General features: G+C 41.4%; 1 long non-coding RNA gene across 2 annotated transcripts in view; it reads right to left on the bottom strand.

Annotated features, from left to right (window-relative positions):
* Nucleotides 1-21,322, bottom strand: part of LOC138813394 (uncharacterized) — a 31,736-nt gene extending 10,414 nt beyond the window's left edge. The window contains exons 1-3 of one of the 2 annotated variants that reach the window (XR_011367769.1): nucleotides 21,213-21,322; nucleotides 18,299-18,449; nucleotides 8,188-8,272 (exon numbers count right to left, since the gene is read on the bottom strand). This is a non-coding gene — a long non-coding RNA (uncharacterized lncRNA). Of the gene's footprint in view, nucleotides 1-8,187; nucleotides 8,579-18,298; nucleotides 18,450-21,212 lie in introns of those variants that run through there. The other variant, XR_011367768.1, reaches the window with a different exon arrangement.
* Between the last annotated feature and the right edge of the window lie 610 nt (nucleotides 21,323-21,932).

The raw sequence follows: 21,932 nt of genomic DNA, 5'->3' as shown, positions 1-21,932 counted from the left end.
TGGCTCCTGGTGCTTAACTCTCTACTTAAGCCCTTATCTTCGAAAATTTAACATTTGGTCTAAATCTTGATATAAATGATCTTTTTAGTAATTATCAGACCACAATTTTGTTTTATTTTGGTGTTTATACCAATGTTTCTCTCCTTACTTGGGACTTATTTGTCTCAGTTAAATTTGAATTTTCTCCTTCCTTGTTCTAATTAATACCCTATCTGTTTACTTTTGATCTGGTCCTAACAATTTCATATTTTATTCTTAAACAAATTTATTTGGTTAGTGTCAGCCCAGAATTTACTGCCAATTATGGTTTTAAGCACATACAGAGCAGTTTGGATTTAAGCTATTCCCCACATTTCACAACCTCAGCCTTTTACAGCCAACTATTACAAATGGTTGACAAGTTCTTGCCCAGTTAGGCATGCTTATAAAGTAGCTTGCCATGACCTCAGCTCTGATCAATTTTAGAAGAGCCAAACATTATTGCCAAAGTCCCAGGAGTGCTTCTTTCTTTGTTAGGGTAAACGCAACCTTGACATTTCCCTTGGTCACTGGACTTGAACTTAGTGCCTGAGTGCTGTTTTTCAGCTCTCCAGTGCAAGGATTGCACTTTGCCACTTCGGTCTCCAAAGCAACTCTGCCCGCTTTTTTGGCACTCTGCTGGCTAGTTAGAGATGATAATCTTTCTCTGCCTGGACTGGCTTTGAACTGCAGTTTGTAGATCGCTCACCTTTGGTCCTCAGCTCCACCCTCATCTGGGCCCCCTCCCATTTCTGGAGTTCCCTCCATACAACTGGTCTCTCCCTCTCTCCACCCAGATCCACCTGAACTCCCATCTACCTCACTTCCTTTTCTCTCAGATACTTCTGCTACCAGGATGATGATGGAGGTCATGTGCTCCCTCTTGGGGGAAATATGGCTCCTCTAATAAACCTTGTAATAATCTTTCTCCTTTGCCTGCCTGCCTCTGCATGGTCCCATAGGATGGATGTGTCTGATCCTCTTTCACTGGTGGCTCCATACTGGGATAGGTTCTCCAGTGCATTTGCTCCCCCTGCACTTCTGAAGGGAGTTCAAACAGCTGCCCTGGGACCTATTCTGAGATCCTTCACTCCAGTCACCAGAGGACCATCAAGGTAACTTTCTCCTGACTGAGTGCTCTACCAGCCCATCCAGCCCCACTAATTAATTCCCACTCCAGGGTAAGTGACAAGTTTGTCTGAGGTTGGGGTTTCTGATTCCAATATCAGTGGTAAGGCCACCTGAGCCTTTCTGGGCTAACTGAGCCCCACCCTCACCATCTGACCAAAAACTTGGCCAAGTGCTGGAATTAGCCACTAGAGGCCTACCATGGCCCAAGGACCCACCTTGGACCAACATAAGGACAGTCTCCACTGGTGGGGCCACCACCTATTTAGGAGCCAACCTGCACTGCAGAGGACACTCTACTCTAGGCACATGGCTTCAGGTCACTTACCATGGGAAGGACACTAAATTTCTTTACATTAAGGCCACCTGGCCTTGGAGGGCTGTTCAGTCCCCATCAGTTAAATTTGGCCCCACATTTAAAACTCCACTTCTGAGAATGCTTGAGCAAGTAGCTCTCTCTCTCTCTCCCCCTCCCCTTAAATTCTGCCTCTTGCCAAAATTACCTGCTTGTAACCTCTTTCACAAGTATTTCATATGCTAAACGCTTTGGTTAAGCCCTGGAAGAATGTAACCAGTAATTGCTTGTTTCTACTCATTAGATAGGAAATGGGTGAGTTTAAGTCTAAACTCCCCGAAATAAAGGCCAACAAGTTTGGATATTACCAAAAATGTATTACTCTTCTCTCTAGCATTGAGCAAGTGGTGGATGTGCCAAATTGGCATCTTGGTACTTCAGCTTGGTACTACCCCTCCCCCCTCCCCTGTCCTGTGGCGCCATTATGCTAGGCCAAGTGTATGTTCCTATTGCCTCCTGTTCACTAGGTTTCTTGTTGGCAAAGTTTTGTATTTTAAACTGACCACATGGTTCCATCATAATTAGAAAAGTGGTTCCACTAAAATTTCAAAACTTTAAAAGTCTATTTTAAAATCTAAGCACGCTCTATTATCTGTGCACAAACATTTCTGTCTGTGTCTTATTTGACTATATGTAAGTGATTATGGTTTCAAGGTTACTCTGCCTACTAAAAATCTTTGTCAATGGAAGCTGTGAATTAATCTAAATTGCTTTAAAACTTTGTGACCTGACTAAGCCAAAGAAAAAACAGGCAGTTTTAAAAGACCTTGGAAAAGGACTTAAAAAAGACAATGTCCTTTACAAAGTAAATGAAATTGGTAACTAAGTTGGCTGTGAATTATGTCATTCCTATGTCCATCTATGCTAAGAGTTAACTATTGTACACTGACCATGGCTAGTAAACTAAAGCTAAGGGTTTGATTCTCTAGTTTTCTCCCCTGTGTGCCGATCAACTTCAATTAAGATCAAGGGACCAGAGTGACTAGGCCCAGGCACAGCTGCCTAAACCAGTGGCACCAGCCTGCAAAAGCCAGTGTAAACCAGGTCTCTAACCAGTATATGTAGAAATATTGCAGGTTACCAACAGGAGGTGCAACAGTCCATACATGCTGGGAGATGCCACAGTCTCTCTCAGACTCTGGCCTTGCTTCATCTCACATGACCAAAAGCCTGTTAATTAAGGGTAAAACACAAGCCACATTAGATATTTGGATCTGTAAATGTTCATCGCCAGAAGTTAGACCATACGGGGTGTATGAGCAAAGGATAGAAATTGATTTCTATACTATTTTACAATTGGAGGTAAATTCCTAAAGGTAACTCAGACTGCAGAAAAAAAATGGCCACTCTTTCTATTCACTGCCCACAGGACAGCCTACAGGCAAAGAATATACAGCCCAGTGTTTCAATGATGCATTTAAATGCAAATTAAAATAACTTTACAAAAAGGATTTAAAATGACATCCCCCTTGTAAAAATTTGAGAAGTTGTGGGGAGTGGCTGGCCTCCCAGACAAGTTTAAAAGATAAATTTTTCCTAAAGGTTTATTTCAAAGTAAAAGTATTCTAGTTTGCCCTTAAAGTTTTTTGTAACAGTTGCCAGAAGGCCCACAGTAAAAGATAGGGCAAGTTTGTCAAATGTAATTTAATAAGTAAAACCATGCTTATAAAACTACTTCCAATGACCATCTTTGTTGCTTTTAGTTGGAGTAAAAGTGACTGTTTGTAAAAAAAAAAAAAAAAAAACTCATTGATCTGCAGTTCGAAGCCAGTCCAGGCACAGGCAAACTAAAGTCCCTGTGAGATTGTCATCTCTAATCTGCCAACAGAGTGCTCAAAGCTGAGTTGTTTTGGAGTTTAAAGTGGCCAAGTGCTAGTCCTGAGCTGGAGAGCTGAGGGACAGCACTCAAACCCTGAGTTCAAGTCCAGTGACTGACCAAGGAAAGTGCCAAAGATGTATTTATCCCAACATAAGAAAGGCACTCCAGGGACCCTGACAATGTTAAAACATCCAGATGCAATTACTAACAAATGTTTGGATGACAAAAGTGGTATCAGGTCCTGAGTTACTTGAGCTTGGTCCTCCAAAAAATTGATCAAGCCAGAAGGTCATAGAAAGATAAGTTTGTAAACATGCCTATCACCCATGTTGGTCTAACTGGGCAAAACTTTCCAGAGATCTGTGATAGTGGGTAATAAAAGCTAAGATTGTAGAATGTAAATCCCAAAACCCCTGTATCTCCTCAAAGTCCTAATTGGCAGTAACTTTTGAGCTGGTTAAATTCATCTGTTGAAAAGCTTGTAGAGCTGAGATTATGTTCCTATTGAGATCTGTCTAAAGGCCTACATAGGTAGGCATTCCTCTGCCAGACAGAAAATGCTTTTATAAACCAGGGTGTTAAACAGGCTATGCTGCTGTAGCCCAAGAAAAGGCCTGTACATTTGTTATAGGTTAAATGTTGTCTATAAGCCACTTTAAGCAGGCTACCCAGAGGCAGTGGGTCATAGAGTGCCAATCAGTCTCAGGTTAAAAGCATCTACTGGGCTTTCTTTTAAAAATCTCTGACAAGTAATTGTTAGTCAATTGTGAACAAGTTATAGGTAACCTCCATCTCATTGATCTCCTTGTTGCTTTAACTGGAAATAAAAAGAGCTTTTGTAAGAAAGTTCAAAGCCATCCTGGGCACAAAAAAAAAAAAATCCTTCTAAAACTCCATCTCGCTACTAATCAGCACAGAACGAGGACTATCCAGCCAAAGGCTGAAAGTGGCATTGTGACTCTAAGTAGTAGAGCATTAGCCTGGAACAGAAGGACTCAGGGACAGTGCCCAGGCCTTGAGTCCAAACTGTAAATGCCAACCGGGACAAGCTATCCCAGGAATGGATGTTGAGACAATGGCCAGGACAAAGTCAGTCCTGTCCATGGAAAACCATGGAAAAGAGTGAGAGATGATACCCTAAATGGAGTCACTTTATGCTTTATGCATTGTTTCTGGCAAAACTGGAGCTTCAGTTTCCACCCCCACTACAAAGGCAGAGGAGGGGTCCCGCAGAGCAGTGGGGACCTCACAGATGAAGTCCTTCAGGGGATGAGGCCTCACAGAAGAGGCTGCAAAAAGGGGTGTACCTCACTGGGAGGCCGCAGAACTGCGGGTGCCTCATGGGGAAGGCCACAGAAGTGAGGGTGTCTTGTGGGGGAGGCCGCAAAAGAGGGGAGGGCCTCACAGGGGAGACTGCAGAGGAGGGGAAACTGCAAAGGCAGTACACAGAGGAGGAGTTTAAACTTAAACTCATCCATACTTTTATCTTCAGTTGCAAGGGAGAGGGAAAGAGGGAGAGGGAAAGAGGAAGAGGGAGAGAGGGAGAGAGGGAGAGAGAGAGAGCCAGAGCTATCTGCCCAAGCACTCACAGAAGTGGAGTTTTAAATTTGGGGCAAAATTTGATTGAAGGGGCTCAGCAGCCCTCCAAGGCCCAGGTGGCCTTAATGTAAAGAAATTTAGTGTCCTTCCCATGGTAAGGGACCTGATGCCATGGGCCTATATTAGAGTGTTCTCCACAGTACAGGTTGGCTCCTAAAGGGGGTGGTGGCCCTGCCAGTGGAGAATGTCTTCATGTTTGTCCGTGCGCATTCCTTGGGACATGCGGGAGGGGTCCTTGGGCCAAGGTAGGCCCCTGGCACTTGGTCCACGTTTGACTCTGATGGGGGAAAGGGGGGCTCGGTTAGTCACAGAGGCCCAGGTGGCCTTACCACTGAGATATCAGAATCAGAAAAGCAGACCTCAGATAAACAGGTCACTTACCCTGGAGTGGGACTTAATTAGCAGTGTTGGATGGGCTGGTAGAGCGCTCAGTCAGGAGAAAGTTACCTTGGTGGTCCTCTGGTGACTGGCGGATAGGATCTCAGGATAGGTCCCAGGGAAGCTGGTTGAACTTCCTTCCAAAGTGGAGGGAGGATCAAACCCACTGGGGAGCCTATCCCCACAGGGCGACCAATGTAAGAGGATCAGACAAAAATCCATGCAAGGGGACCATGCAGAAGCAGGAAGGCAAAGGAGAAAGATTATTACAAGGTTTATTAGAGGAGCCATATTTCCCCCAATAGGGAGCACATGACCTCCATCACTATCCTGGTAGCAGGAGGATCTGAGGGAAAAGGAAGTGAGGTAGATGGGAGTCCAGGTGGGTCTGGGCAGAGAGAGGGAGGGGCCAGTTGTATGGAAGGAACTCCAGAAATGGGAGGGGGCCCGCGTGTAGGTGCTCATACTTCGAGCTCATGACTCTACCTGATTCTGGGGCCTGGATGAGCTGCCTTGATCTCTTCTAAGTCATTTACCACATGAGGGTTTTCTGAACTCATACATCACCGCAAACTGCTAACATTCCTCCCTAGCACATCTCTCAATATATTTTTTCCATCATATATTTAAACATATTTATGTGTATACATTCTCTACCCTCCCCCAACTCCACACACAAAGGCATAGACCTTCAAAACAACGTTTTTATTTTTTTCCTTGCTACAGTGTCTAGAACCTAATAAACTCAATAGATACAAAAGAGTGAGTTGGGTACTAGTGTCACACCTGTAATGCTAGCTATTCAGGAAACTGAGATCTAGAATCACTTTTTCCATTTATTTTCCATTTTGATTAAAATTTAAGCATTAAAGGAACTTTTAAAGAGAATCAAGACTTCCTTTTTTCTGGAGGTTTCCTTCACTCCCTTTCACCTAGTCCAGCTAAATCTGTGTCCCCTGGGAGCTATGGCATCCCAGAAAATCCATAGTCCCCCAGACCCCAGTTAAATTCAGACAGAATCCAGCATTGCCTTTAGTCATGTGGTGGGCAGAGCAGAAGGCATCCACCACGTGTGCTACCCAACACCTCTAATCCACACCTGTGCCACTTCCATACTCCCAGCCACATGAGCAGCATTGTGTCACCATCGCTTGCACTGGCATAGGCTTTCGTGGTCATCAGGATAGATGTCCTGAGAGCTATTTCATCTGCACAAGGTGACATTTCCTGGGTCCAGGTATATTGCTGATCTGGGAAATCACTGGCATTGGAGCAAGCCAGGGCTGCTGCAACCGCACCATAGGATGCATCTCTCTGCAGCAAAACCTGAGGCCCTTCCTTCCTAGACACAATGGAGATCCTAGACAATTCCCTGCTTGTCCCTGGATGAGTCCATGAATATATCCACAGCCCTCATCTGTCAGAAATGAACAAAGAGTACAGAATTGTTCAAGTCATTTTCCTTCTTCACAGAAGGGTGCACTATCATCCTGGCCCCCCAGAGCGAGGCAGCACAACAAATGGGCGGATCCACTTGGTTTTCATCCCAACCTAGGAATGATATTGTCCCTTCTCATGTTGCTAAGGAGTCAGGATCACATCTTTGTAAACAATCGGTTACCAGGGTAATAGGGTCATAGAAGGAAGACAAGTCATTCTAACCATCAGTGGACCATCCCTAGTCAAGAGACAGTGTACTTTGAGAGGCCATTGCTCAAAAACAAACATCCTCTTTACCTGCTAATGAAACTGCAACTCCACTGCACCTCACCTTTGTCATTACAACAACAACAACAAAAAGAAAAGGAAAAGGGTGTTTTGGACTTTCTTGTCAGGACTGGCTTGAAACCACAATCCTCAGATTTCAACCTCCTGAGTAGTGCCAAGCTTTTTCATGAGACAATTCTCTCAAATTAACCACCAAGAAAGAAGCTAAAAGAAATAGAGAAAAGTCCAGGACTTGAGCTGAGGCTCAACTGGAAGATAATGGACAGCACCCATGCCCTGATTTCAAACCTATGACCAGCACACCATCATCATCATCATCATCATCATCATCATCATCATCATCATCATCATCATCATCATCATCATCATCATGTGAATAAAAAGACTGTAAGAGCCTATTAAGAATATTAAAATTGAGGGCTTGGAAGGTGGCTCAGTGGTAGAGCTCTTGCCTTGCATGCATGAGGCCCTGGGTTTGATTCCTCAGCACCATATAGCAAAAAGTAAAAAAGCCGGAAGTGGCGCTGTGGCTCAAGTGGTAGAGCGCTAGCCTTGAGCTGAAGAGCTGAGAGATAGCGCCCAGGCCCAGAGTTCAAGCCCCATGAGCAACCAAAAAAAAAAAAAAAGAATATTAAAATTGAGTGAGCCAGGCACTTTTTGGTGGCTGACATGTAATCCCAGTTAGGAGCATGAAATCTCAGGATGGTGGTTAAAATCCCACCGGGGCAGGAATTTCCATGAGGCTCTGATCTCCAACTAACCAGCAAAAATGCCAGAAGTAGAGCTGTGGTTCAAGTGGTAAAGTAACAGCCTTGAATGAAAAAGCAAAATAACAGTGACCAGGCCCAGATACATAGGGCAGGACTACTACTAATTAATTAATTAAATACAAATACACAAATAAAAATCAGAGTGGAAGATGAGCACAAAACCAAGAGAATTGGTGGTTTACACCTGGAGCTCAAGCTATACAAAAGACAGAACTTGAAGATCTGGGTTCCAAGGCAACTGAGGCAGAAAAGTCCCTTAGGAATTTGTGAGTATGTATCAGGTGTGGGTCTTGAACCCAGGGCTTGAAATAGAATTTTTTTTTTCTTAAAGGTAGCATTCTACCACTTCCTTTCTTTGGGGGATGAAATGGAGATAAGTTTTACGGACTTACCTGCCTGGGCTTTCAACCCCAATCCTCAGATTTCAGGTGCTGATACAGTACTCTTATCTTCTATGAGATTTTTATCTTCCATGAACTGCCAAAAGTAAAAGAAGCCAGAAGTTGATCTGTGTGGCTCAAGCCACAGAGACTGCTTGCTTTGAGGGAAAACAAACAACAAAAACCCTCATACACAGTGGCCCTACCCTGGTTTCAAACCCAGGAAGTGACCAGGCCCTATGTTCAAGTCCTAGGACCACCACCACCAGCAGCAAAAGAATGACTCAGGGACAGGGACTAGGCCCTGAATACAAGGCCTAGAAACAGCATAAAAAATAAAAGAAAAACAAATTCAGAGACTGTGGCTAGGCTCCAGAGTTCAAGGTCTACAACCAGCACCAGGACACACATACACACACACACACACACACACACACACACACACACACACACACACACACACACACACGAAATGAACAATAGTATAAGAAGGCAAAAGAAGAAGAGAAAAGTCAATAAAATATTTTTAAGTAGTGGCTCATGCCTATAATCCCAGCTACTGTGGAAGCTGAAATTTTAGGATTGTGGTTCATAGTCAACCTGGGCAGGAATCTCCATGACACTTGGTTTTATGTGTGCTAGTCCTGGGGCCTGAACTTGTGCTGTTTTGCACAAGACTAGAACTATTCTACTTCCCAGCTCTTGGTGATTAATTGGAGATGAGAGTCTGAACAACTTTCCTGCCCTGGCTGGCTTTGAACCACCATCCTCTGATTTTAGAGCCTGGCTAATGTCCCTGTTTTCCCATGAGAATCTTTTTTTTTTCTTTTTGGTTGGTCATGGGGCTTGAACTCGGCCTGCACACTGTCCCTAAGCTCTTCAGCTCAAGGCTAGTGCTCTACCACTTGAGCCACAGGGCCACTTCTGGTTTTCTGGTGATTTAGTGGAGATAATTGTCTCATGGACTTTTCTTCCCAGTCTGGCTTTGAACTGCAATCCTCAGATCTCCCCCTCCTGAGTAGCTAGGATTACAGGTGTAAGCCACTGGCACTCAGTTTTTTTTTTCTTTTCTTTTTCCTTTTTTGTGGGTTGTGGGGCCTGAACTCCAGCTCTGGATGGTGTCCCTTAGCTCTTCAGCTCAAGGCAAGCACTTTACCACTGAGCCACTTCCCAGCTCCGCCATGAGACACTTAACCCTTATGAATTACCAAATTTGTTTTACAAAGCCAGATGTTGAAATGTGGCTTAAGTTTTAGAGCCTGCCAGCCTTGCTCAGGACATGGGAGAGACTCCAGCACAGTGACCTTGCCCTGATTTCAGGTTTAGGAACAGTCACCACTCCCTGTGTTCCAGCCCTAGGATCAGAACCAAATAAATAAATAACTCCCCCATTTTCACTGTATTTGATGTTGGCGTAATTTGTGAAGGTGAAGGGAAAAAACAAATTGTTTAAATAGGGATACAGTTAGACCTATTGCAACAATGAGATGTACAAGAAATTATTTCAAAAAATGAACTTTACAACATTTGCCTGGTGGGGGGTGTAGAGGACATTATATAAACAAAGCCATTCATGAAGCTGTTGCTCAAGCTGTTACAGTATGCTAGCCTTGAGAAAAAACAATACAAAAAATGCTTCATTCACAGTGGCCCTGCCCTGACTTCAAGCCTCAGGAGAGTGGCCATGTCATGAGTGAAGCCCTAGCAAGAAAAATGAAAATAAATAAATAAATAAAGCCAGAACTTTATCTGTGGCTCAAGCCATGGAGATTGCTAGTCTTGAGAAAGAAAAGGGAAAAACCTCAGACACAGTGGTTCTGCCCTGATTTTATGGCTAGCAAAAGTGAAGGCCCTATGTTCAAGACCTAGGACCAGCAATGAAGAAATAAAAATACAACAACAACAAAAACTTGGCAAAAATGCCCAAGTCCTGAGTACAAGCCATAAGAGCAGCACCTAAAATAAATGCAGAAAGAAAGAAAAATACATATAGAGCCACAATTTGGACTGTCTTGAGGTGGGAAGCCTACTAGTCTTGAGAATAAATTAGGAATAATGACCAGGCCTGGAGTTCAAGTACTATAACAAGCTCAAAAAAAAAAAAAAAAATCTGTCGGGAACCAAAAGGAGTCTCTCAACATGAAGATAGGCTTGACTATCTCACCAGAACATCTTGTGGCTGAGTTTACAGAACCACTCTCAGAAATCCGACCCTTTCATCCTGCCTTATGCAAACATCCTGCAGCTGCTAATGACCACCCTTTCACCCTGCCCTATGCAAAAATCCTGCAGCTGCTATGGCCAATGAAAATTCTTCCTTATTCCAAGCATATAAATACCCCTGTGTGAAAAATAAAAATTTGCAGCTTGACCAGGATCCCTGTCTTGCTGTCATTCTTCGTGTCTCTTGTCCCTTCATTCCTTCTCTGTTAGGTTCATTGCCCTCGTTGACGTCCTGCAGGTTGGGACAAAAATCCACAAAAAAAACTTCAAAACAAAAACCTCAGAAACAGTGGCCAGCCCTAATAATAAGCTAGATGACCCGAACTTACAAAAAAGAGAAAAAGAATAATAAATTAAGTGAAAAGAAGGGCAAAAATATTAGAGCCAATTCAATATTTCAAAAATATGGTTCACACCTATAATCCTACCTGCTCAAATGGCTGAAATCTGAGCATTTGTGGTTTGAATCCAGCCTGGGCAGGAAAGTAAATGAGAATTCTTTTCATTTATGCTATTCCTGGGCTTAAACTTGAGTTTTACTCAAGGGTAGAGCTCTACTACTTCCTACCTGTTGCTGGTTAATTGGTGAAAAACGCCTCATTGATTTTCATGCCTAGGATGGCTTTGAACCTTGGCTCTCAACTTTCAAGACTCTGTATAGTCATCTTGGCTTCCTGTAGTACTTTTTTCCTTTCTGTATTTTTTGACAGTTGTGGGGCTTGAACTCAGGACTTGTGTGCTGTCCTTGACCCTCTTGTACTCAGAGAGCCTTGTGCTCTACCATTTGTGCCATAGCGCCACTTCTGGGTTTTGAGTGGTTAATTGGACATAAGAGTCTCACAAGGACTTTTCTGTCTGGGCTGGCTTCCAACTGAGGTCCTCAGATCTCAGCCTGTTGAGTAGTTAGAGCCATAGAACACTTATCTCATATTTGTTAGGTTTTAAAAAAGAGATAGCTGAGTAAGAACAGCACCATGCACGTGGTATTCAGGTAAGGGGTAGGTTTATTCAGTAGACCTGCTGGGACCAGGCAAGGTTGGCATTCCTCATGGCTGGGAAAGGCCTTGGAATGAGAGAGATCTGGGAAAGAGAGGAAAGAGAGGAAAGAGATAGAAAAGAGCAGAGAGAGCAGAGAGATGAGACAGAGCAGAGAGAGAGCAGAGAGAGAGAGCAGAGAGAGCAGAGAGAGGGCGTCTGGGCCTGGGCTAGGCCTTATCTAGGGTACGGGTGGAGAAAGGTGTGGCCACATCAAATTCAGATGTGACCTCAGTGGATGCAGATGTGACCTCTTCCAGGTGTCCCAGTTGCCTAGGTAATGCAGGTACTGGGTGGAGACTTTGCTGTGAGGAGGGTGGAGTCTGCTTGCCATCCAGGAGCGGACCTTACAATATTAACCACCCCCCCCCCAAAAAAATGTGCTATGGCTCAAATTGTAAAACTTCCATCCTAGAAGGGGGGAAAAGCCCAGCACCTCAAGAAGACTGGCAGGTCAAGCCCTAGGATGACCATAAAAAAATAAAAACCAGGGCTGGTAAAGTGGCTCAGTGGTAGAGTGCTTGCTTGCCTTGGATGCATGAGGCCCTGGTTCGATTTCTCAACATCACATAAGCAGAAAAAAAAGCTGGAAGTGGTGTTGTGCCTCAAATGGTAGAGGACCTGGAGCTGAAATGCTGAGGGACAGCACCCAGGCCCTGAGTTCAAGCCCCATGACCAGCCAAAATAAATAAATAAATAAAAGCCAAATACAAAGAAATAAATACAACCACCAAAAATAAAAAGGAAGAGTAGTGCACTGGCTAAAGATGTAGTGCCTGCTAACTTAGAGGGGGTGGGGTGCGGAGTGGGAGAAAGCATGGAGACTGGAGACTGGCCAGGCCACTTTGAAGCCCTGGGATTAACACAAAGAATAAAAACAACAACAGAAAGGCAGAAAGTGAGCTTTGGCTCAAATAGACTATCAGCTTTAAATCAAAAACAAAAACTAAACAACACTGACCAGGCCCTGTGTTCAAGCCCTAGGTCCAGAACCAAAACATAAGAAAAACCTAGCCAGGTGCCAAAGGGTCACACCAGTAATCCTAGCTACTCATACTCAGGAGACTGAGTTCTGCGGATCACAGTTTGATGCAAGGAAGGAAAGTCCAAGAAACATAATAAACTACTCAGAAAAAGCTGGAAGTGGTGCTGTGGCTGAAGTGGTGAGCAAAAGTAGCTCAGGGACAGAGCCCAGGCAGAAGAGTTTAAGCCCAAAGGCTGGCAAAAAGGAACAAAGAAAAAAAGAAAGTGAGTAATTAAGCTGTGGTTCAAGGTATGAAGCCTGCTAACCTGGAGAAAAAAGGTAAAAAATGTAAACAAAAATATTAAAAAATTATTCCCAGAACCACATGCTCCAGTGCACTTTTCCCTACATCCTTAGTGTGCAGACAACCAGGCCAATGCCCCTGCTATATCCTGTATCTCAATGCCAAAAATTTCAATTATTTGAAAACTGCCTTCCGAGAATTGCCACATAGGGACCACATTGAGAATTATTGACCTCAAAAATATTTATTAACATGATTTCTTTTATTCTTGTGATTTTTCTATGTCCTTCTCATCATTACTTCCCTAGCACCTAGCAAATTAACTAGAATAAAAATATAGAGACATATCTGCTTATTGAACATCTACATGTATATTTGGGATAATAAGTTGGTTTATATGGGGTCATCAACACTGAGCATTTTTTACAATGAGCCTCATACTTTGTAAAAAACAAAAACAAATAACACATTTAACCCTCAAGAACTCTACATTTGCCAGTCAGCTGTCACTCATACCTGTCATCCTAGCTACTAAAGGGAAGCAGGTGCTTGTGTTGTTCAAAAATAGTAATGTTGGAAGTGGCGCTGTAGCTCAAGTGGTAGAGCGCTCACCTTGAGCTGAAGGGCTAAGGGACAGCGCCCAGGCCCAGAGTTCAAGCCCCACGGCCGACAAAAAAAAAAAAAAAAAAAAGTAATGTTACAAAGATAAGGAAAAGCCGAGAAATTATTATAGACTAAAGGAGATCAAGTATACACAACTATATATAATTCATGATTATGTACTGGTATTAGTACTGGAGAAAAAAAATGACAGGGACAGAATTGAGCCAATTGGCAAGACTGAAATATAGACAAAGATTAAGCAAAAGTATGGCATTGTGATTAATTTACTGAAGCCGGTAATTACTGTGGCTATGTAATAACGGGACATTTTTATCCTGAGGAGAGCAAGATTAAAATATGTATGAATAGAGGACTATGATATATACAAGTTAATCTCAAATGTATGTCCACAAAGAGAACATACACACAAATAAGTGATTAAGCGAATGAAGGAAAATGTTAACTATAGTGAATTTTCATAAAAAGCACACAAATACTGTTTATATTCTTTTTATGACTTTTCTTCAATTTGACCATTTTTAAACAATACTAGATTGAATAGTGAAGAGATGCACTTGAACTGCAGAAGATGAGTTTCCGACGAGTGTTCTATGAGGGTTTCATGGAGAATGCAAATATTAGGGGATAAGAATAAAAGATCAAGTGTTACCATATGAAAAATTATGGAAATCCAAACATTCAGACTATAACAATAAAGTACCAAGAGTAAGTTCACAGACAGAAAATAACTCAGGACTACTGTGGGTTGAGGGAAGGCAAGAGGCATGAATGGCTTAATGGCCCAAAATTTTTGTTGAGGATGATGGATATGTTTGGGACAAGATAAAGGTGATGGTTCTACAATACTGGAAATGTAATGAAAGTCACTGAATTGTGGTTATAATAATAAATTTATTACTATTCCCCTATAAAGAAAAACAATCATCCCATTTTAGAGGCTACTGTTTCCAGGAAACTCTCTGACATTATATACTCACAGGAAACTGTACTCTTTCTTTCTTACATTCATATATTTATTGTTTTTTTTTTTTTTTAGGTAAAACCCTGCTAGCACAGGCCAGCCTGGAACTTGCAATTCTGCTACTTTGTTGCTTGAGGAATGTCTTTCTTCTACCCAAGACATTCCATAACAAAATTTATTTTCTAATAACAACAACAACCAAAAAGATCAAGTATTAAGGTCCTTACCCTAGGACTTAGGAGCAAACAGGACATCCTGATTATATCAGTTCCCTCTGTCCAGAGAGCATTGTGTGCCTGGGGCTTACTGGTTTACAGAATGTCTCCTGAGCCTGGGAAAGACAGGCATAAAAGGAAAAAGCATCCCAAGTCCTGTGCATGAGCAGGCAATGGAATATATGTTGTATTAAATATTTCTTTGGATATAGAACCTCCCTGCCCACTCTGACCTTGGATATGCACATAGTTCACAAGTCACCAACAAAGAGCAAGGCTTTTGCTCTTACTTCCATATTGTAAATGGTTACTATCTCAGTTTTTATTCACTGAAGTGTCACAAATAAATGAATCACAATCACCAAGAAGTAATAACTTACCCTGGCCAGTTTGTCTGGTTTGCAGGAGATGTGTTGGGAAAAACATCTCTGTTATCTCTTCAGAAAAATCTTCATCCCCTGAAAAAAACAAAGTTTTACATGAAAAACATTCCAGAAAAACTGCTGAGGATCACAAGAAAGGTGAGAAGGAAGAGGAGTGAAGGCAGCAGAAGTATGCATAACAATTTAATGAGCATGGAATATGAGTGCTTATAGAATTTTTTCCTTTCCTTCTCAAGTTTTTATGATGCATTGTTATCATTATCCATTCTTTCACTATTAAACTTAAATGTCCAATTAAGACAAACATTTCTGAGACTTTTCTTCCACCACTGGTTAAGCTGAAGCTACAGGCGTTAGGGATAATAATAATCACTCGGCCTTCTGAGATTTCTGGGCAGACTTTGTGGCCTTGCCAGCTCCAGCAGACTTCTTGTCCACATCTTTGATGCCACACACAGCAACTGTCTCCTATCACAAACAGCAAGATGACCCAAAGGAGGATAGTCAGAGAAGCTCTCCACATACACAAGGCTTGCTGGAACCATATGAACCATGACAGCATCACTAGACTTCAGGAATTTAGGACTAGCTTCCAACTTCTTACACGATCTCTTTTCAAGTTTCTCTTTCCAGTCAGTAAACTTGCAAGCAATTTACGCTGAATGACAATCCAGGACAGAGGCATATTTAGCACTGATTTGGCCTGGATGGTTCAGGAAGGTCACCTGAGCAGTGAAGCTAAATGTTTCCTTGGGTGAATCATTCTTGTTGTCATCACCCACGTTGCCACCCCAAACATCTTTGGGTGACATGCTTATAGAATTTTTTTGTGCATAGTATGTCGATAGATGTTCTTAATGGGCTTATAAGAGAGGTGGGCATTATCACACTTTGGCAATAAAGATAATGAAGGCTGGAAGAGGTCAAGAATTTCCACAAGATTTCTTAGCAAAGGTTAGGAGTTAAACCTTGGCCTCCACTCTCAATGCTCTTTGCGTCACATTACAGAAGAATGAATGGAGAGTATGAAGCAGATATTGTATAAAGTAAATGGAATTCAGGGCTGGGAATGTGGCTTAGTAGTAGAGTGTTTGCCTAGCATGCATGAAGCCCTGAGTTTGATTCCTCAGTACCACACAAACAGAAAGAGACAGAAGTGACCCTGTGGCACAAATGGTAGAGCACTAGCCTTCAGCACAAAGAGGCTCAGGGACAGAACCCAGGCCCTGAGTTCAAGCCCCAGAACGAGAAAAAAAGAAAAGAAAAAGAATTTAAAAAATGGAATTCAAGTTATGGGAAGAGTTTCAGGCAGAGAAAATGAGTGCCAAGATTAGGTGGTGAAAGCATAGCAGGAAGTTTAGTATGATCACAGCATTTAATGTAAACAAAGGAAAAAAGCAACAAAGTAGGATCCAGCAAAGACTGGGCCTTTACACCCTGGTAAGATTTCAAAGTTTCTAACAAAGAGATGAGGAACCACTGAATGATGTTTAGAACAGAGACAAGTAAGATCAAATTTAAATCAAAGGAAGATCATTTTAGTGGCTGAGTAGAGAACTGATCAGCACTAATCTAGGAACAAAAAAGGAAGTAAAATTGAGGGAATAATCCATGATTCAAGTGAGCAAGGTGATGTTTAAATCAGCGGGAGAAAGGATTAATGTTGGAAGGGTGCTAAGGAAAATGTTATCTTGATGATGGGAAAACAGAACACCTCACTGAAGAAACATGTAAACATATGGGTAAGTCAAGAGCAAACTGTAATCAAGACAGCCAAACATACTGTCAGGAAATATTCCTTCTCTCTTTACACACCTAAATCCTATCCATTAACTCACTTTGAGACCAGCCTAAGGTTTTAGCCTTTAGAATCTATATATTTCTTAATCAGCAGTGTATAGCTTCAAGGGCAAATTGTTACTGCTTTATCTGACCATTGTCCCCAAAATTTCCCGCGATTGGCGGGAAGAATGTATCATAGCTCATTTGTGCCTCTCCCTTGGCATTTAAGAGAAAGAATTAAAATGACTTAGCAATCCCAAGTATAAGATGGATTGTGAAGGTGATCTCATTAATACCATCCTTACCAATGTAACTCATTTAAGCAACATTTAACTATATCCTAATATGAATAAAAATCTAAAACCTGACTCGTAGGGTCATCCAACTAAATCCTACTGGGTGCAAGAAATTAATCTGAAAACATAATGACATACCTATATCACAAAATATTGACAAAATGATCCAATAGCATGCAGAATTTTTTTCACTTATATTTATCTCATTCTGTTCTAAAAAATTATTTAGTGTATACTTAAAATGTAAATAATATTCCAATATATACATTTAATTTACAATGTTCAGATATACAATGTATTATGTTTGAGTGTTAATAAACTTATTTTTTGGTAAGTGTTGTGAACAAAATGAGGCAGGTCACTGCTGTGGCTCATGCCTGTAAACCTAGCTATTTGGGAAGTTGAGAATGGAGGATTATAATTTGAGGTCAGCCTTGGCAGCACAGTTTGTGAGATCCCTTCTCAGCCATAGCCTGTTACATTAGTATGTGCTCATCCTCCAACACTAATGTGAGAGTCCAAAATTAAGAGGATTTCAGTTCCAGCCCAGCCTGGGCAGAAAATTTTAGGAGATTCCATCTCAACAGAGAGGCTGGACACAGTGGCAAGTGTCTGTGATTCTAACAATGAAAGGAAGACTGAAATCGGTAATTGTAGTTCAGGCATGTATCCAGGCAGGAAACCATACTCTCCCTGAAAACAGTCAAGGGAAAGCAGGGCCCAAGGCATGGCTCTGTGGTAGAGTGTCTGCTTACTAAGTTTGAGTGAGCTGAGCTCAAACCCCAGTACCATCATAACAAAGGAAAACAATGGTGGAAGATCACTACCAAATACTTTCCACAGAATTAAGTATATATTGGGCAGGAGTGTGGCCCAATATTAGGTAGGGGTATAACTCCATGGTAGAGTACTTGCCAGAGGCTTGGTGACTGGCATTGAGATGAGGAGAAGTTGCATCAAAAGTATGTAGGATGGTGCTGGTGGCTCACGACAATAATCAGCTACTCAGGAGGCTGAGACCTGGAGGATGGACGTTTAAAGCCAGCCAGGCAGAAAATTCTGTTTAGATCTATCTCGACTTAGCAAGAAAAAGACAGACTGGTGTCGTGGTTCAGATTAGTAAGACATCAGCTGAGTTCAAGCTGTGGTCCTGGCACCAAAAACAACAATAACAAAATAAATAAATAAAGGAATAAAGTGTGGGCTTTGGAGGGACTTTGGAGAAAGGCAGGACTCTCCCAAAATCGGAAGACATATTCTTAGGCAAAGGGATGGCAAGGACCAAGAATGCTGATAGAAAAAGATGACCAACACTACCACAACAGCAGGTTCCTACCTTTATCCCCGTCAGCTACTTCCATTTTTTCAGTACTTCATTGAGATATCATTAAATGCCAACATCACTGCTGAATTCTCAACAAATATCACTGAGGAGGGCTGGCAAAGAGTGAGAGGAGTTGGGCAGGAGTCTCTTTTCAGAGTCATTTCTGGTGAACATATTAGACAAAAATCCAACTGTTTAGAAAATCCCTCAGAGTCCTCTGAATGGTATTTAAAGTTCAAGATTCCCATTCCTACACCAAACAGATGCTGATTACATGAACAAATGCAGTTAATTGCAGAAAAAATTTTATAAATAACACAACTGTCATATTGAGGAGTAATTAGAAAGAATGCAACTATCTAAACACATCACAATGGCTTTATGTGTTTCCTAAGTTAAGACTTCTAAAAAGCAGATTTTTTAATCTATTATATCTTTGGAATCATTAAAATAATTACCATCTCTTGCTTATGACTATTATGCCACTTATTGAATACATTATTTCATTTTTGTTTTGTTTTGTTTTGTTTTTGCCAGTCTTGGGGTCTGAACTCTGGGCCTGGGCACTGTCTCTCAGCTCTTCAGCTCTTCAGCTCAAGGCTAGTGCTCTACCACTTGAGCCACAGTGCCACTTCTGGCTTTTTCTGCTTATGTGGTACTGAGGAATCGAACCCAAGGCCTCATGCATGCAAGGCAAGCACTCTACCACTGAGACACCTTCCCAGCCTCTGAATAAAGTATTTAATTTAGTACTTATTTTAACAACCTGTAAGGAATTAGATTGGGTTACCTTACAGATGAGAAAAGAGTTCAGGATCGCAGGTCACATGGCTTTAGTAAAAGACAGATCTTCATTTTGACTCAGTGGATAACTCCAAAGCCCATCATAGTTAACTGCCATCTCAATACTTATGTTCAAAAAATCTTTTTTCCTTTTTTTGTGCAAGTCCTAGGGCATGAACTCAGGGCGTGGGTGCTGTCCCTGAGCTTCTTCAGCTCAAATCTAACACTCTATCACTTGAGCTACAGCTCCACTTTGGGCTTTTGATAGTTACCTGGGGATCAGAGTCTCACAGACTTTGCTGGTGAGCTGGCTTTAAACCCAGATCCGGCGTCTCAGTTTCCTGAGTATCTAGGTTTACAGGTGTGAGCCACCAGTACCTGGTCAGAAAACATTTTATAAAAAGGAATCAAGCTTTTACATAGACTAAGGAATCATTTATTAGTAAGATGTTAAACAATTGTCTAGTCTGACAACAAACAAAAAAGAAAATGTCCCAGTCTGCATAAAATCCATACTAAAGGAGTAAGAAAAGTTTCTCACTGAGAAATATTCGCTTTGTAGAAAACTTGAAGACTAGTTATTTTACAGTTGATGAGAAATAGAAAAAAATCAAATGAGGTTTAGAGATATTAGTGGCAAGCACACTGACAGTTCAAAGAAGTAAAACAGAGAGCCATCTTTAAAAGCACTGACATGTGGAAAATTTTAATTTGGCAGCTCTCAAACTTGCTAGTCTCAGGACCTCCTAATACTCTTAAATTTTGAGAGCTCCCAAAGAGCTAATTAAACAGGTAAGGTGGCTCAGTGGTAGAGTGCTTGCCTTGCATGCATGAGGTCCTGGGTTCGATTCCTCGGCACCACATAAGTAGAAAAAGCCAGAGGTGGCACTGTGGCTCAAGTGATAGAGCGCTAGCCTTGAGCTGAAGAGCTGAGGGACAGTGCCCAGACCCAGAGTTTAGGCCCCAGAACTGACAAAAAAAAATGTAAGTAGAGCCAGGAACTGGTGGCTCTCACCAGTAATCCTAGCTACACACTCAGGAGACTGAGATCTATAGATTGCTATTAAAAAGTAGCTGGAGCAGGAAAGTCAATGAGATTCTTATCTCCAATAAACTACTCAGAAAACAAAACAAATCAAAACAAAACAAACCCAGAAGTACAACTATAACTCAAGTGGTAGAGTGCAGCTCAGAATCAATGCCTAAGTGCTGAATTCAAGCCCCAGGACTGGCACAAAAATAAATAAATTAAATAAAAAATAGGGTATACACATGCATTCGCATGTGCATGCACACACACGAGAGAAACAGACAGATATATTAAAAAGTAGAACTCAGCTAATGAGCAAAGCATCAGGTATTGAGTCCTAGTTTCACAAGCCAAACAAAAGAAAATTTAGAACTCAAGTGCTTATGGTAGTTTTGTAAACTTAAGAACAAAAACACTGGGGATGGGAAGGTGGCTCAGTGGTAGAGTGTTTGTCTTGTATGCATGAGGCCTTGAGTTCAATTACTGAGCACCACATAAGCAGAAAAAGTTGTAAGTGGCGCTGTGGCTCAAGTGGTAGGACACTAGCACTGAGCTAAAGAGCTGAGGGTCAGCACCCAAGCCCAGAGTTCACTCCCCACAACTCACCAAAAAGAAAGAAAAAGAAAGAAAAGAAACACTACTTATTAATATACGCTTATTGAAAAAAACTGTATTTTCCAAAAAAGGTAAAATTTCAGCAGAATAGACCCATTGTTTTACATCTTTAATAAATCACTTCATCCTTTAGCCTAATGAAAGACACCTGTATTCTCTCATCTGTTTTTATACTGTCTGTTGGGTTATGTTGTTTCAAGTATATGCAGAAAATCTACCTTACAAAGTCACTTAGTTAGGAAAGGAAGAAGTATTTTAGTTGCCTTCTCAGATTATCAATAAAGCTAATGCTGGCATACTCCTTAATATTACACTAAAACTCAACTAGTGGTCATCTCTTAAAATTTAGTTGTAATGAGATACATAGCAATGAGCCTGAAGCTATACCATAAGATTTTCTGCTTGGATGTATTAAATTAAAATCAGTTAGTCTTTTCTTTTCTTTTGCCTGTACATGATTTGCTAACATCACACATTAAATAATGGGAAAATACTCACACTGAGTCACACAAATCTTCCAAATGCTGACCAACTGTCCTGAAATCAATGAATATAGCTGTTATTATCAACACAGATTTCATCAGCATAGTCTGTAAACAGCACTGGGAAGCTACAAAGCTCAACAGAGCAATAAATACATTCTATAAAATTGAAACTTAGTTTGAATGTGTATCATGACTCATACATCGTTGCTTTTCTTGTCGTAAAGGCTCATTTCATTCACTTTTAAGAAATGTTCACCAAATAAAATTCTAGTCTCTATGACCACTTGTATACTTCAGAGTGAAAATGTCATTCCATGGCAAAGTAAATAGTTCATTTAAACACTACAAAAGGGCTAGGCACTAGTGGCTCATGCTTGTAATCCAAGCTACTCAGGAAATTAAGATCTAAGGATCATGGTTCAAAGCCAGCTCAGGCAGAAAAGTCTGTGAGACTCTTATCTCCAATGAACTACTCAGAAGAAGCCAGAAGTGGTGCAGTGGTTCAAGTGGTAGAGCACTACCCATGAGAAAAAAAGCTTAGGGCAACATCCAAGCCCTGAGTTCAAATTCTAGGACCAGCTTAAAACTGAATTCATTGGATTCCACTTTCTTAAAATAGCCAATTAGCAGAGAATATGTCTTAGAAATATATCTAATTAAATGTTAAAATAAAACAACCCTTAAGATTCATTTGTCCAGAAATTACATTTTATACTAATTGCCACATTACCTT

Source organism: Dipodomys merriami, unplaced genomic scaffold, assembly GCF_024711535.1.
Source record: "Dipodomys merriami isolate MVZ:Mamm:240054 unplaced genomic scaffold, mDipMer1.0.p SCAF_596, whole genome shotgun sequence".
Classification (NCBI taxonomy): Eukaryota; Metazoa; Chordata; class Mammalia; order Rodentia; family Heteromyidae; genus Dipodomys; species Dipodomys merriami.
Note: the sequence above shows the minus strand (reverse complement) of the source record. Positions and strands in the feature narration are given on the sequence as shown.